Raw genomic sequence first — 13,185 nt, 5'->3', positions numbered from 1 at the left:
ATGCCCGCTTGGTGGGCCCCACCTCAAAAGTCAGACTGCCGCGGGGGTGGTGAGCATCTGTTACAGCTCCAGCCCGGAGGAGGACAACCTCCGCTGAACGCAAGCGGGGAGAACTGAGGACACGTCTCTCCCTTCCGTAAACACCGCGTAGGACCTCCCCTTTCCCGGAAGGGCGCATTTTCTCCCCGTGGGGGGGGGAGTTCCAGATCCCGTGGGCTGCATTGTCCTTTTTTCTGGACCCACAACCTCCAACTATGAGTGATGTGGGAAATGCTTTTGATTCTTGGACCGTCTACTAAGGGCATGTTTCTCGTTGCTTGCTCGGGTCACCGGCGCGCTCGCGCAAAAAATATCCCCCCCGTACACCTCTCCATAGAGAAGTGGAGTCGTCCAGGCAGCTGCTGATAGACTAGCCAAGGACTATGTATAATTAAATGAAGGGGGGGGAGTTTAAAGCCCGGTTGAGAACAGCTGAGTAGAAGCAAAAGGAGGCGGACAGGGGAGCTGCCCGGGACGATATCCTTGGGGGTGAGTGAACACAGAGGGGCTCTGGGTTTGTCTCTCCTTTTCCCGTTGCGCCTTCGCCCCGAGGTGTTTCTCTAGCTGCAACCCGACTCAGTCCCAGATGCCCCCCCCCCGTCGCCCCAGTTCAGGCAGAGGGAATCCCAGTTCGCATAAGGCTAAAGCTAAATTCATTGAGGAGGCATCCCTGGGTCGTTTACTGCTTTTGCAAAAAAAAAGGAAAGCAAGAGAGGGGGACGACTGCGGTATACTCCCCCCCCCCGCGCCTTTATTGTTAAACATAGAAGAAGTCGGATCTTCTGTTTGCGCGGAAATCAGCCCTGCTGTCTTAGAGGGGCTTAAGTGTGCAACGCGTTGCAGACGGTAAACAATCCCCCCCCCCGACTAGAAGGGAAAAGAGGTAGCTGTGGCCCTATTTGCTATTGTTCCTAAAGCAAATGTCATGTCAGTTCTTTAAAAAAAAACATACAAAGCCCGTTGCGTTCCCCCACGGCGGGGGGTTCTCGGGGGTGCCCACTAGGAAGCTTTTTCTGGAGCGTTTTGTGTGTAGGACTCTCCTTACAGATGTTAGCGGCAGAAGCAGCAAATGGTGGCGCTGAAGAGGGGCTGGGGAGGGGGGGCGGCGGTGTTGTTGAAGCTTCCCCTTGGAAACGCTGCTTTGTTTTGATCCTGCGGTGCCAGAGCGCCTGTGCTTGGAAGTAACTGCCAAAAATACACCGGGGAAGCGGAGAGGAGGGGAGCTGAAGCAGATGGAGGAAGAGGAGGAGTTTTCTGGAGAGTTTGTGTGCTTTCTGGAGCGCAGCGCAGGGGGACGTGTGCAGCGCAGGGTAGAGGTTAAAGGAGTCAGCGCAGGACTGGGGTCAGTGGCTCCTAGGGGCAACCTTGGCCCAGCATGCCTGCTGCCCACGACGGTGAATGGATATCCTCTAGGACAGGGGTAGTCAACCTGTGGTCCTCCAGATGTTCATGGACTACAATTCCCATGAGCCCCTGCCAGCAAATGACTACCCCTGCTCTAGGATTCCCAGGAGGACAGGCGTTGTAAAAATATATAGGCCTTGGGATAGGGTGGCGATTCCAGGTTCCAGAATAGGTTTTTTCTCTGGACCAAAACCAAAAGCCTGCGCCATGCCCTTGTATTTAAGGTCAAGTCAAAGGACATAGAAGTGTGCTAGGTATGGAATTGCCCAGAAAGAGAGGCAGGTGGGAGTGTGTGTGTTTTTTAAATTCCAGACCCCTGAAGTGTTCCGAACGATTCAAGATCCCCAGGGGTTTGTGTCAAAAGTATTATATGATTACTGCTGTTTTTGTCATGGAGTGGAAAACTTGCCCTAGGGCTGAATGAGAGAGACATGCCTGAAATTCATAGGTCTTCATGCAACACAGAGGTGCATGGAGAAACAAATAAGGAACCAGCTCCGACATTGGGAAATATTGGGTAATATCCAAATCAAATATTGGGCAACACCCAAATCACACAATTTGACCACAAGCTGCCCTGCCTGTGCATTGTTCATGTGCAATGTGCTACACATCAGCACAAGCATGTACATTCTGAAGTGAGTCCCCAGTCAATGAAACCTTTTTTTTTTGCGCCTTGCTGCTTCATATTCCCTATGCTTCAGAATTAGAATTCAAAGCTATATTAGTTGTGTTTATATTAGAAGCATAGATCTAATCCATCCTGTTTTTCTTTTCTGATAGATGCCTGGAGGCTGCACTACTTATTTACCTTTTTCTTCCACCTGTTCTCAAAGAGTTCAGGACAGAATAAGTGGTTTCTCTATTTTACCCTCCCAGCAATTCTGTGAGTTAAATGGAAGAGGAGGCATGTTGTACAGTAAAAACTATTTATCTCTCATGAAATTTGTTCATAGGATGCAAGCCATAGTATGGACATCTTTAACAGCAGAAGAGTAAAAGGTCTCTAAGCAGATTTGTGATTAGCTTTGCAAAGAGCAACAGGCTATTAGTAGACCTAAACTAAAGCAGGCGACACGCTAATCCCAAACTATAATAATACTTATTGGGTCACAAGGCTGCTTGGAATGACATGAGATGGATACCACATAGCTGGTTATGTGGAACAAAGGGGTAGAAGGAGAACTTTGAGAGCCATTTATGACTGAATGTTCAGCATCAAAAATTATGCTTGCAGCATGTAATTTTTGAGTCTCAGAAAGGTGGGCTATAAGAAACATAAATATCCCTGCATAGTAACTACAGTCCATATGTCTTTTGTGTGCCAACATCATCTTCTGACAGCGATCTGTTTGCTATCCCACCACTGTAGGGGGGGGGGGCATCAACCAGAGCCTGGGCCTTTTTCACTGTGGCACCAGCTCAGTGGGTTGGAGGGTGACTCTGGCACACTGAAAAGGTGAGTGGGGCTACTTCCTTGGAGATCTTCAGGAGGTGTTGCAAAGCCTGCCTGTTTGCCACGGCTTCGAAGGGTATTTGAATAGCAGGTATCATTTATGAGGTGTGGAAGAGATTTGGGGCTTCTTATTTCATCTTTGGCTTTAGCAGGGGATGTTTTAACTATTATTATTCACCTCTTTGAACCCAGAGGAAAAGTGGGATATAAATGTTCTAAGATTGTAAACATAGTCTGAAAGTCAAGCATTGTAGTGAAACTTTTAAAAGAAAATAAGTCATATATATTCTTGCCAAGAGCTACAAATGACCTTCTTTACTTCATTTATCTTCTTAACATGAAAAACCTTGTATTTCATGTTACATGAAATTTCATGTTACATGTTAATATGAAAAACCTTGTAGAGAGCCAGTTTGGTGTAGTGGTTAGGAGTGCGGACTTTTAATCTGGCATTCCAGGTTCGCTTCTGCACTCCCCCACATGCAGCCAGCTGGGTGACCTTGAGCTCACCACGGCTCTGATAAAGCTGTTCTGACCGAGCAGTGATATCAGGGCTCTCTCAGCCTCACCCACTCCACAGGGTGTCTGTTGTGAGGAGAGGAATAGGAAGGCGATTGTAAGCCACTTTGAGCCTCCTTCGGGTAGGGAAAAGCGGCATTTAAGAACCAACTCTTCTTCTTCTTCTTAAATCAACCCCAATACACTGGATAGCCTGGACAGAATAAACAGTGCATTCCTAAGCAGAATTGCACCTTTCTAAATCCATGGAATTCAATGAGTTTAGAACAGTGTGACTCTACTTAGGAATGCACTGAAAGTCTTGTAAATTGCATTGCAATGCTTTGATCTAAGTGTTCATGAACCTTCTGAGGAGCAACCAGCATACAGAATCTGAATATTCATAATTTGTTCTAAAGCAAGACCATGTGATTAGCAAATTGAAAAAAATATAGGCCAGTCAGCTGGACCCTAACTGGTAAAAACCAAATGAAATTCCTATCAAATAAATGGGCCATGTTAGGTCTCAGAGGACTCACAAAGACAGAATTTCCATGAACTGACTTTCAGATGCTAATTTTGAGATGTATTTGTTTAGAAGACTTATTCCACTGTTTTGTTACATATGGCAGCCAAGGCAACATTCACAAATAGAAATGAATAAATGTCATTTTCTTGCTTGCTACTGAGGACCATGTTTTTTATCTAATGAAGCACAAACTGAAAGGGTGCAGTTTTTTTCCATGTTTGTTTTTCTGTATACTAGTAAAAGGTTTACAGAGGATAATGTTGTTAATGAAGAGATAATGTTGGAGGAGAGGTTGTAAACATCCTGGGGGAATAGCTGCACTTATATCCTCTAGGCCAGCGGTCCCCAACCCCCGGTCCGGTGACCGGTACCAGTCCACAGATCTGTCGGTACTGGGCCGTCGCTCTTCCTCGTCCTCCTCCCCGGCTGCTGCCTTGGGGGCTGCCCTGCCACTCAGCCGCCGGCTCACCTTTGTTGCTTTCTGGTGGCCACCATGGCTGGGGCTCTCCCTCAGTGTGGCACCGTGCAGATGCTGCTGGCAGCGCCTCCCAGCGGGCGGCGGGAAGTCAGAGGCTCCGGCGGGAAAGCAAGTGGAGCAGGGGCTCAGGCAGCGGTGTCCCTTCACAAATGACTCAGGCGGCGGTGTCCCTCCACCGGGCCTCAGTAAAATTGTCAAACATTGACCGGTCCACGGTGATAAAAAGGTTGGGGACCACTGCTCTAGGCCCAAATGTAGAAAATAAATCTATTACATTATTGCATAAGCAGGCTCTGTTCTTTGGGGTGCCTGGAGAGTCTTCATAAATTCTCATAACTCCCAGTAAGGTTACTGTCTTCTGACGTGGGACTGCATAGATGAATAGTGGGATGGGAGGGCTACTATAGCAGATTTCTCTTCCATCACTGCAGTCCTACCTTTATCCTCAGCGCAAATCTCTTATCAGACCCACATCCTGGCCAAACCTGGAACTATGTATGAGCCTGCAAGAAAATGTCTAATATGTGTACCTGGCCCTGTTCTGCTGCCTCTGTCAATTTGTACAGGATTGTATAACATGGACATTACATATGATTCGCTGCTCCAAAACTACCATCACCAGATGGAAGAAAGCTTGTCTGTTCATATATGATTGAAGCTTCCTTACAATTAACACCATGGTTGGGCCAAAAGGCATGTGTGATGTGCTGGATTTTGTATACTTGCCATGTAGCTTGCTGTTGTTTGTCCCTTAAGTGACTATCTCACTGTTAGGCCCACTATTGATATCCAAAGCCTACTGCTTTATATGTGGTTGAGGGCACGCCTACCTACAAAGAGACTGGGCTACTGCCCTTAATCATCTTTGTGGAGATATCCCATCGAAAATGAACAGAGACTGTTCAAGTCAACACTTGGTGGAATGAGCTCTAAGTTCACCATTCTTCATAGTGCATAAAACACAATATTGCATCATACCAATGGGATTGTGGCAGTCCATCTAACTCGGTGGTTTTTCAAACTGTGGGTCATCACCCTAAAAATGGGTTGTGACATTCTTGCAGGTGGGTTGTAAAGCCAAGAGGAGGTAAAGGATGAGCTTGGAGAAGAGATTTTGAGAAACTCAATGGCCAATTTGGATTTGTCCTTGCGTATTGTACAAAATGGCCATGAAATACAGATAAATATTGTATGTATATATTCCAACAAGGAGCCTTCCTCCAGCCTAAGGAGCCTTCCTCCAATTTAAGTGGCTTTTCCGTTGGAGGACGAGCCATTTAAACTGGAGGATGGCTTCAAGCATTACTCAGTGCATCCACCCCATTATTACTAAACATGATAAAAAATGTTTAGATTCCTATGTCTTATGATGGCTCACCAGCATGACGTTACTTAGTGAATCAAAATTTTTTAGTAAGGGCCATTTCGCACGGGGATCTTTGTTGCAAATTGGTCACTGAATGAAAAATCGCCATTTAAAATAGTGGAATTCGTTGTTTTGCATACCTGGCTTTGTAGTGGAATCAGTTGCGTTTTTTAGCGTTTCCCACAGGCTTCCGGTCTCGGCAGAAATCGCTAGAAAGGAAGCGCTATTGCCAAGCTCGTCCCGCCCCTGGCCGTCAAGCAGCCAATGGGCAGCCGTTAGCATGCTCCCAAACAGCCCCTCTCCCTTTAAGAAAGGTTTTTTTTAAAAAAAAACAGACCCATTGCAACGAATCTGGGTAGATTCGTTGCAATGGAGAAACCCATCCAGCTGCCTAATGTGAGCTGTCGTATGATCGTTGCCACGCTGCCTCGAGTGATAAAAAAAAATCCCCCCCCTCTCACGGGCCCGATTTTCGGCTGAATTAATGTGTAAAAAATAAAGGGACTTTATTTCAGCAAACGGGTTTTTATGTGGTTTGTGCTTAGTGACAAAAGGTGAAGGACTGAAGCCAGGGAAGCCTCTAAACAGAAAGAGGCTCGCTGGTGCGTTTATCCCCGCTCGCTCGGAGAAAAAAAAATGGCGATCGCTTCGCCGGAAGTTTGGAGGAGAGAGCCAGGGGGAGGGACTTTGAAGAAACCGCAACAATGTTAACGCACAGGTCTTTATCGCTATTGTTGCAGATTGGTTGCAGGAGTGTATCGCTTTCCGGAGGGTGAATCCACTTTTTGGGATTCCCCTGAAAGCGCTAAAACGAAGCGCTTTTTGCTGATCGGTTTCAGGAGTGTTGCAGATTGTCTACGACGTCGTGGGTTATGCCAAATTAGTAGCGTTTTCAATTAGCAACCATTGTGCTATTTTTAAGCCGTGCGAAATGGCCCTCAGTTTAGAAGTGGCTCCCACATTTAGAGTTTGAGAGATGCTGATCTATTTGACTGCCAGTGTGTCACATCACTGTCAGCAGCAAGATCGCGGAGACCTGAGACAGAAATCCCATTAGGGCTGACACTCAGTTGACCACTGAGGCAAGTCAGAAGCCAAGGTTGGGGGCCTGAATGGAAGACTGATCAGAAGAAATATTGTGGAGTCCAGGTCATGGGCAACCAAGGTCAGAAGCAAAGCAATCCCTCCCAGACAGAATTTGAGAATTGGAAAGAAAAGTAGGAACAGACCGAGTGGACTGATGCTCAGGCAAGGATCCAGGCATAACCTCGAGATATTTATGAAGTTAGGTTAGTCAAGTAGAACTAATAGTGTTGGCAGTGCTTGCAAGGTGAAGCTGAACCAGGGCTCCCAAGAGCATCATGGCCTGATTTGCCCTTCCTTACATAGCTGTGTGTTATCCTCCACCAGAGGTATCAGCACACAGAGACAGCAGGATGCCTGCTGATGCAGAGTGCATAAAGGCAGTCCAAGCAGAGCTAACTCAGAGATACTGCTGCCTATTCCAAGATGGTTAACCTGCAATACCAAGTAGCCCAAGAAAAGCCAGAATTCAAATAACTGTGGTGTTTGAAATCTGGGTGACTGTCTATGAGCACATATTCATGGGCTAGTTCTATATATTTCCTTTGATTTTAACTGAAGCTCTGGGTAATCCACTGGTTTAACCCACTTTAATGGGAGAACTGTATTATTTGGGAAAGGCTATATAGGCACAGTTTCAGTATTTATCCCTGGTCATTCCTGGATGATTTTTAGTACTTGTTTCAAATTAAATCTGTTCACTGAAATTACAATGGTTTTGTATTTATTTTTTACTGGATTTATCACCCACCATTCTCAATAAACATCACACAACGGGTTACAATACCAATTTTTTTAAAACCCAATACATAACTATTAAAATCCAATAATCCATATTAAAATAATACCCTGGCAGCAAGCAAATAAAAAAAATGAGACCCCCCCCCCACTCTGACCCAGCCCCAGCATCTCAGGGGGAAGAAACTCTCCAGGTGTGTCAGTCAATCTAGCTCTAAATCTCCTATTCAGCATAGGGTGAATATGGGCCCCTCAATCTTCCGTGCCCTGGCCTCAGCAAAAAACCTGGCAGAAGAGCTCTATTTTACAGGCTCTGCAGAACTGCAAAAGCTCCTGCAGGGCCCTCAGCTCTTTCAAGAGCTCATTCCACCAGGTTAGGGCCAAGTCCAGAAAAGCCCTGGCCCTAGTCAAGGCCAGGCGAATCTCCCATAGGCCAGGAATCAACAGTAAATTAGCACCCACAGGCAGTCCCTCAGATAATGAGATAGTTTGGATTTTATTGTTGCTATCAAAGAAATTCCTTCCATATAGAAAAGGCAGCTCTTGTCCAGTGGCTGTGGTACACGATGGAATTGTGTGTTTTGCTCAGAGATCTGCTTTCTTTTGTCTGTCGCCATCTGCAGAATCACCAAGCAAGGACCTTAAATGCCCAAAGCACTGGAAGTCCAACCTCCAGTAAGCTGCATCAGATCCTGCATGTGGGAGGACTCCTGAGCAGGTAGGGTCTGAAAAAAGTGGGCTAACCTATCACAAATGTAGTGTGGTCTCCAACTTTTTAAGGTTGCCAACTCTGGGTTGGAAAATACTTGGAGATTTGTGGTGTATAGGCTGGGGAAAGTGATGTTTGTGGAGAGGAGAGACCAGCAGGATACAGTGCCCTAGAGCAGGGGTAGTCAACCTGTGGTCCTCCAGATTTCCATGGACTACAATTCCCATGAGACCCTGCCAGCAAATGCTGGCAGGGGTTTATGGGAATTGTAATCCATGGACATCTGGAGGACCACAGGTTGACTACCCCTGCCCTAGAGGTTACCTTCCAAGCAGTCATTTGCACCAGGTGAACTGATTTCTGCCATCTGGAGACTAGTTGAAATCTAGAATCTCTAGCCACCACCTGGACATTGGCAACCCAATTTACTGTACCCATTTGGTTCTATTTTCTCTTATGATGTATGTAGGTAGGAAGGTGTATGCCTCTCCCTCTTTCTGCTTAAAATAGCTCCCACTACTGCGCTTTCGAACACCGGGTCTAAGAGGGTGATAGTATTTCACTGCTCCTTCTGTAACGCTAGGGAGAATAAAGATGGGGTTTTTTGAACACAGATTGTCCTCCACTGTTATCTGACCTAAATTGTGCTCAGCGAATGTTTATCAGGCTGAATGAAGCATGTAGAGACAGACTTCTTTGTACTGGCTCTCTGGATTCCTCGTTTTATCTACCTGGCAAATATGAATGCACTGCATTATGGAAGCTGCCCAGTGCTGGCTTGGGTAGTAGATTAGAATCTGATACTCTGCATATTGGAATTACAAGTTGTTTGAATGATCTCTGGAAAGAATCTTGCTGACATCCACTGCTGTAAAGTGACACTGGTGGGAACCTGAGGGTAGCTATGCAGATAAAGGGAGAGGGGAATACTAGTTTTGCCCACTTGTGTTCTGCTGTATGCATATGCAGGATAAGCGAGACCTGACAACTTTCTCTTTTAACTCCCAAACTCACTCACCAGGGTGGTATTTACAAAGTTTTCATTTTTGTGACTCCTGCCTCCCCTGGCTGCCTAACCCCCTTACCCAAAATTCTGGTCTGGGGGGCAGGGAGTTCCTGCCCTCAGGAGCAGAATGGGGGGCATTTAGGGATGCTGCTGGAGAAGGATCCATGAAAGTCACTGCCTGTGGATGGAAGTCCTTGCACTGCAGAAACACTGTGGAACTGCAGCCTCCAATAAACAGCATCAGATCCTGCAAGTGGGAGGCCTCCTGAGCGTCCCCCTATATAGGCCTGTGCAATCAGAAGAGCAGTGTGACATCAACAGAGCCATGTCCTATCGGATTGGCCATTGTAATCTAGCAAGTGCAGTGGTAAACCTCTGCTTAGACTGTATTACTTTAGATGGTTAAAGGGGCCTTCTTCTTCCTTCTCTCTCCCAAGATAGAGAGTTGACTATGCATCAAGATGTTCTGTGGTTCAACATGCAGCCTGAGATTGTGCAGTCCAGGCACAGATCCACCACCTCATCTACTGCTTGAGAATCAATCCTTGCTCTGTCAATGTTTTACATGAATAGGCAAATGTGTCACCGTTGTTTTGACTGCCCAAGAATTAAATGAATTTCTCAGTGTCTTCATGGCACTGATTCACAAGCTTCCTTCTCCCTAGGATTAAACTCTTCCTTTAGAACAGTGGTTCTCAACCTTCCTAATGCCACGACTCTTTAATACAGTTCCTCATAATATGGTGACCCCCAGCCATAAGATTATACCTGTGTTCGTTCATGGAAATTAAACCGAAACTGACCAATGGCCGCGACCCCTGTAAAAAGAGTTGTTCAACCCCCAAAGGGGTCCTGACCCCCAGGTTGAGAACCACTGCTTTAGAAGGAGCTCTGTTTGAAATGACCCTAACACTTCAGAAATGGCTCGTGAACAGAAGGGAATTCACTGTATGAAACCCTCATCCCTGTATCTCTTTACTCAAAATTGGGCCAACAATTAATAACATCCAGTTCATAATGGTAATGTGAAAACCCCCAGAATCTTCCATCTAAAGCTGCCATTTTCCCCAAGGGAAGGGTAGTCAAATTGCGGCCCTCCAGATGTCCATGGACCACAATTCCCAGAAGCCCCTGCCAGCGAATGCTGCTTACCTAGATTTTAGCTGTTGAGCATTGTGGCAAAATTACCCCAACAACTGAGGTGAGAAACAAGGCAAATAGGAAGCGTCTCATCTAGTCCTCATTCTGAACCTGAGTAGTACAATGCAGTCTGACACAAAGACCTTTTAGTGTGCTTGCAGCTTTGAAGCGATTGGCACCCCTACGTATCTAGAGCACCCTGTTGGGGATGGGGAATTAAGATGGCGGGCTACAGGCCTCAGTGTGCCTGCCTGTCCCTGGTGCTGGGTTCTTTCCCAAGATACTAAAAACCTGTTCTGAGATCCAGCATTCCAATTTTCCTTCCAGTCTGATTTCAGGGTTTTTTTGCCCACTTAATGGATGCTGACCTGCTGTGAACATTCCCTATTTCATGGGAAATGCTCAGTGGTTTTTCATTTTTGGAGGGTGGGCAGTGTTTAATAAAATGTACAAACTTACTATTTTTGTCTGTGTGGCATGCGGAAGATCCCAGTTTCAGCCCCTGATGTTTCTGTAGTTAAAAGAACCAGGTAGCAGGTGACATGAAAGATCTCTGTCTGTGAACCTGAAGATCCCCTATTTAGTCTGATTAGCCAATACTGACCTTGATGCTCCAATTCAGTATAAGGCAGCTTTGTGTGTTCATGCAGGTCCCCTCAGGAGTCCTTCCCTTACTGATAGGGTTGTGAACTTTGCTATTAGAAAGGACAACGTGAGAACCTGCAAGGGGATGCAGAAAGAGGAGGAATGTATGGGCAGAATAAACTATTTGGAAATTCTCTCATAGGTAGTGTAATAAATGCTAGGTTCTGGATCTAGATGAATAGCTATTCACCACCTTCCCAGGCCTTGAAATACAGTTAAGCATTGTAACATAATTGTGGCCAATGTTTTGGATAGCTGGACATGAGATTACATGTTAAGCCCAGAACCTGAGCTGTACAACTCAGAAAGGTATTTTTACCTTTTCTTTTACATTTCTGTATAAACAGTACAGGAGCGTTTGAGGGGGTACAGGAATGCAAAATCTGGAGAGCTGATCACAGTCACATGAGGCAACACTGACAAATTATTTGACTATATATATAGTGGCTTCAAATGTTTATCATCAACCCAAGCTAAATGTGATAGGATAATTCATGGCCACTATGAATTCTCTGTTGTCCTTTTAAAAGGAATGTCACTTTAAAAGGAATGTCATTTTAATTGGAAGTCATGGAGCACTTCCTCCCTTTCCCATTCATCTTCAAATCCAACTGTTTTGGCACTTGAAGAGGCATGGGGGTTGGACAGGAAGAGTTCTGCATGGTGGACCTGATCCTCACGGAATTTTCAAACGATTATTCTTTGGCAGACCCAGGGAGTACCCTGAGCATGCAGAATCCCTGCTTCCTTTATGGGTAGCCCCCTTTTTGCTGGCCTATTGGCAAGTCATAAATCTGATCCCATTAAGGGGGAATACATGAAGATTACTTAAAGTACAGAAAAGCTGGCAAGGTTCTGCCTTGTAAGCAAATGATCTAACTTTGGCTTGTGGCACTTGATGCCAGATTAAATTTGTTGGCTCGCAGCCAGAACATACTTGGAGTATCCGCAGTATGACGATCTAAATTCCACACGGAAGTCCAAATAGGATGGAATGCTCACTTCCTGTCCTACACGTGTTGTTCCGTGCAGGGCTAGCCTTTTAGTCATCGGAGCTACGCTGGAATTAGCTGTTCTTCTTCAGTGCAGGAAATAATTTCACCCCATTAAGTCCTTACAAGTATAAACGTGAATACATAATGCTGCCTTATACTGCTGTATCACTCAGACTGACAACAATACTTAGGAGTCACAGATCTTTTCACATCATCTACCAGCTGGCCACTATACCTGGAAATGCCAGGGACTGAACCTGGGACTTCTGGCGTGCAAAGCAAAGGTCCCGCCACTGAGCCAAATCGTTTCCTAATATGACTTCAGTGAACTAGCAACTGCTGTTTAAAAACACTGGATGCCCAAGAATAAGAGCTGGGGTCGTGTAATGGCTCAAAATGGGAACTAAGAGTGGTATTTGTGGGGTCTGTAGCACCAGAGCCAGCTTAAGGATTTGTGGGGCACTAGCAGATTACAGTTAGAGAAGGAGCGTCCGACTGGGGTTGGAGAGGCCCCCCACAGTGAAAAGGGGTGTCACTCCAAGTGTTCTTAAAGAGGAGAAAGTGTGGAGGAGAGAGGCTAGAACCCTGATCCATGGTGGGGGGAGGTACTGTGCAGGGCCCCTGGAAGAGTGGGGCCCATAGCATGTGATATTTGTGCTACATGGATAAACTGGCCTTGCCCTGAATTCTTACCTCATTAGATGGCCTCCCTCTCCTTACCTCATTCCCATTTTTCTCACTTTTACAGAGCACATTGCTGCAATAATGTAACCCTCTAAAATGCTCTGGAATTGAATCTAATAATTTCTGCTTCTTCTTTAATTGTAGGAAAACGGCGTCCGTTTCTACACAGTTGGGATAGACTCATTCGGTAGCATTAGGTAAGTTGCTATAAACCTTTGAATGATCCTGAGAGATAAAATGTTTGCCACCCCCCACACCTAAAGTGCTCATGTGACTCTCATAACCAGTGGAAATAATGAACCTGCTTAACAAACCAGCTGCCTACTTGTCAGATGGTGCTTTTACTTACAGAATCGAGCTTTTTGACACAGGTCAAAGTTCAGTCCTATGCAGAAGTATAGTTTAGATTTGTATA

At 45.8% G+C, this 13,185-nt stretch overlaps 1 protein-coding gene across 1 annotated transcript in view; it reads left to right on the top strand.

Moving 5' to 3' along the window:
- The first annotated feature begins 365 nt into the window (after positions 1 to 365).
- TCP11L2 (t-complex 11 like 2) overlaps positions 366 to 13,185 on the top strand; it is a 28,588-nt gene continuing 15,768 nt past the window's right edge. Inside the window, exons 1-3 of the mRNA XM_077339717.1 lie at positions 366 to 528; positions 8,215 to 8,309; positions 12,915 to 12,967. The gene's annotated coding sequence lies outside the window, so the exon portion shown is untranslated. The remainder of the gene's footprint in view (positions 529 to 8,214; positions 8,310 to 12,914; positions 12,968 to 13,185) is intronic.

Source organism: Paroedura picta, chromosome 5 (assembly GCF_049243985.1).
Source record: "Paroedura picta isolate Pp20150507F chromosome 5, Ppicta_v3.0, whole genome shotgun sequence".
Taxonomy (NCBI): domain Eukaryota; kingdom Metazoa; phylum Chordata; class Lepidosauria; order Squamata; family Gekkonidae; genus Paroedura; species Paroedura picta.
The sequence above is the reverse complement of the archived record's forward strand: the minus strand, read 5'-3'. Positions and strand labels throughout refer to the sequence as shown.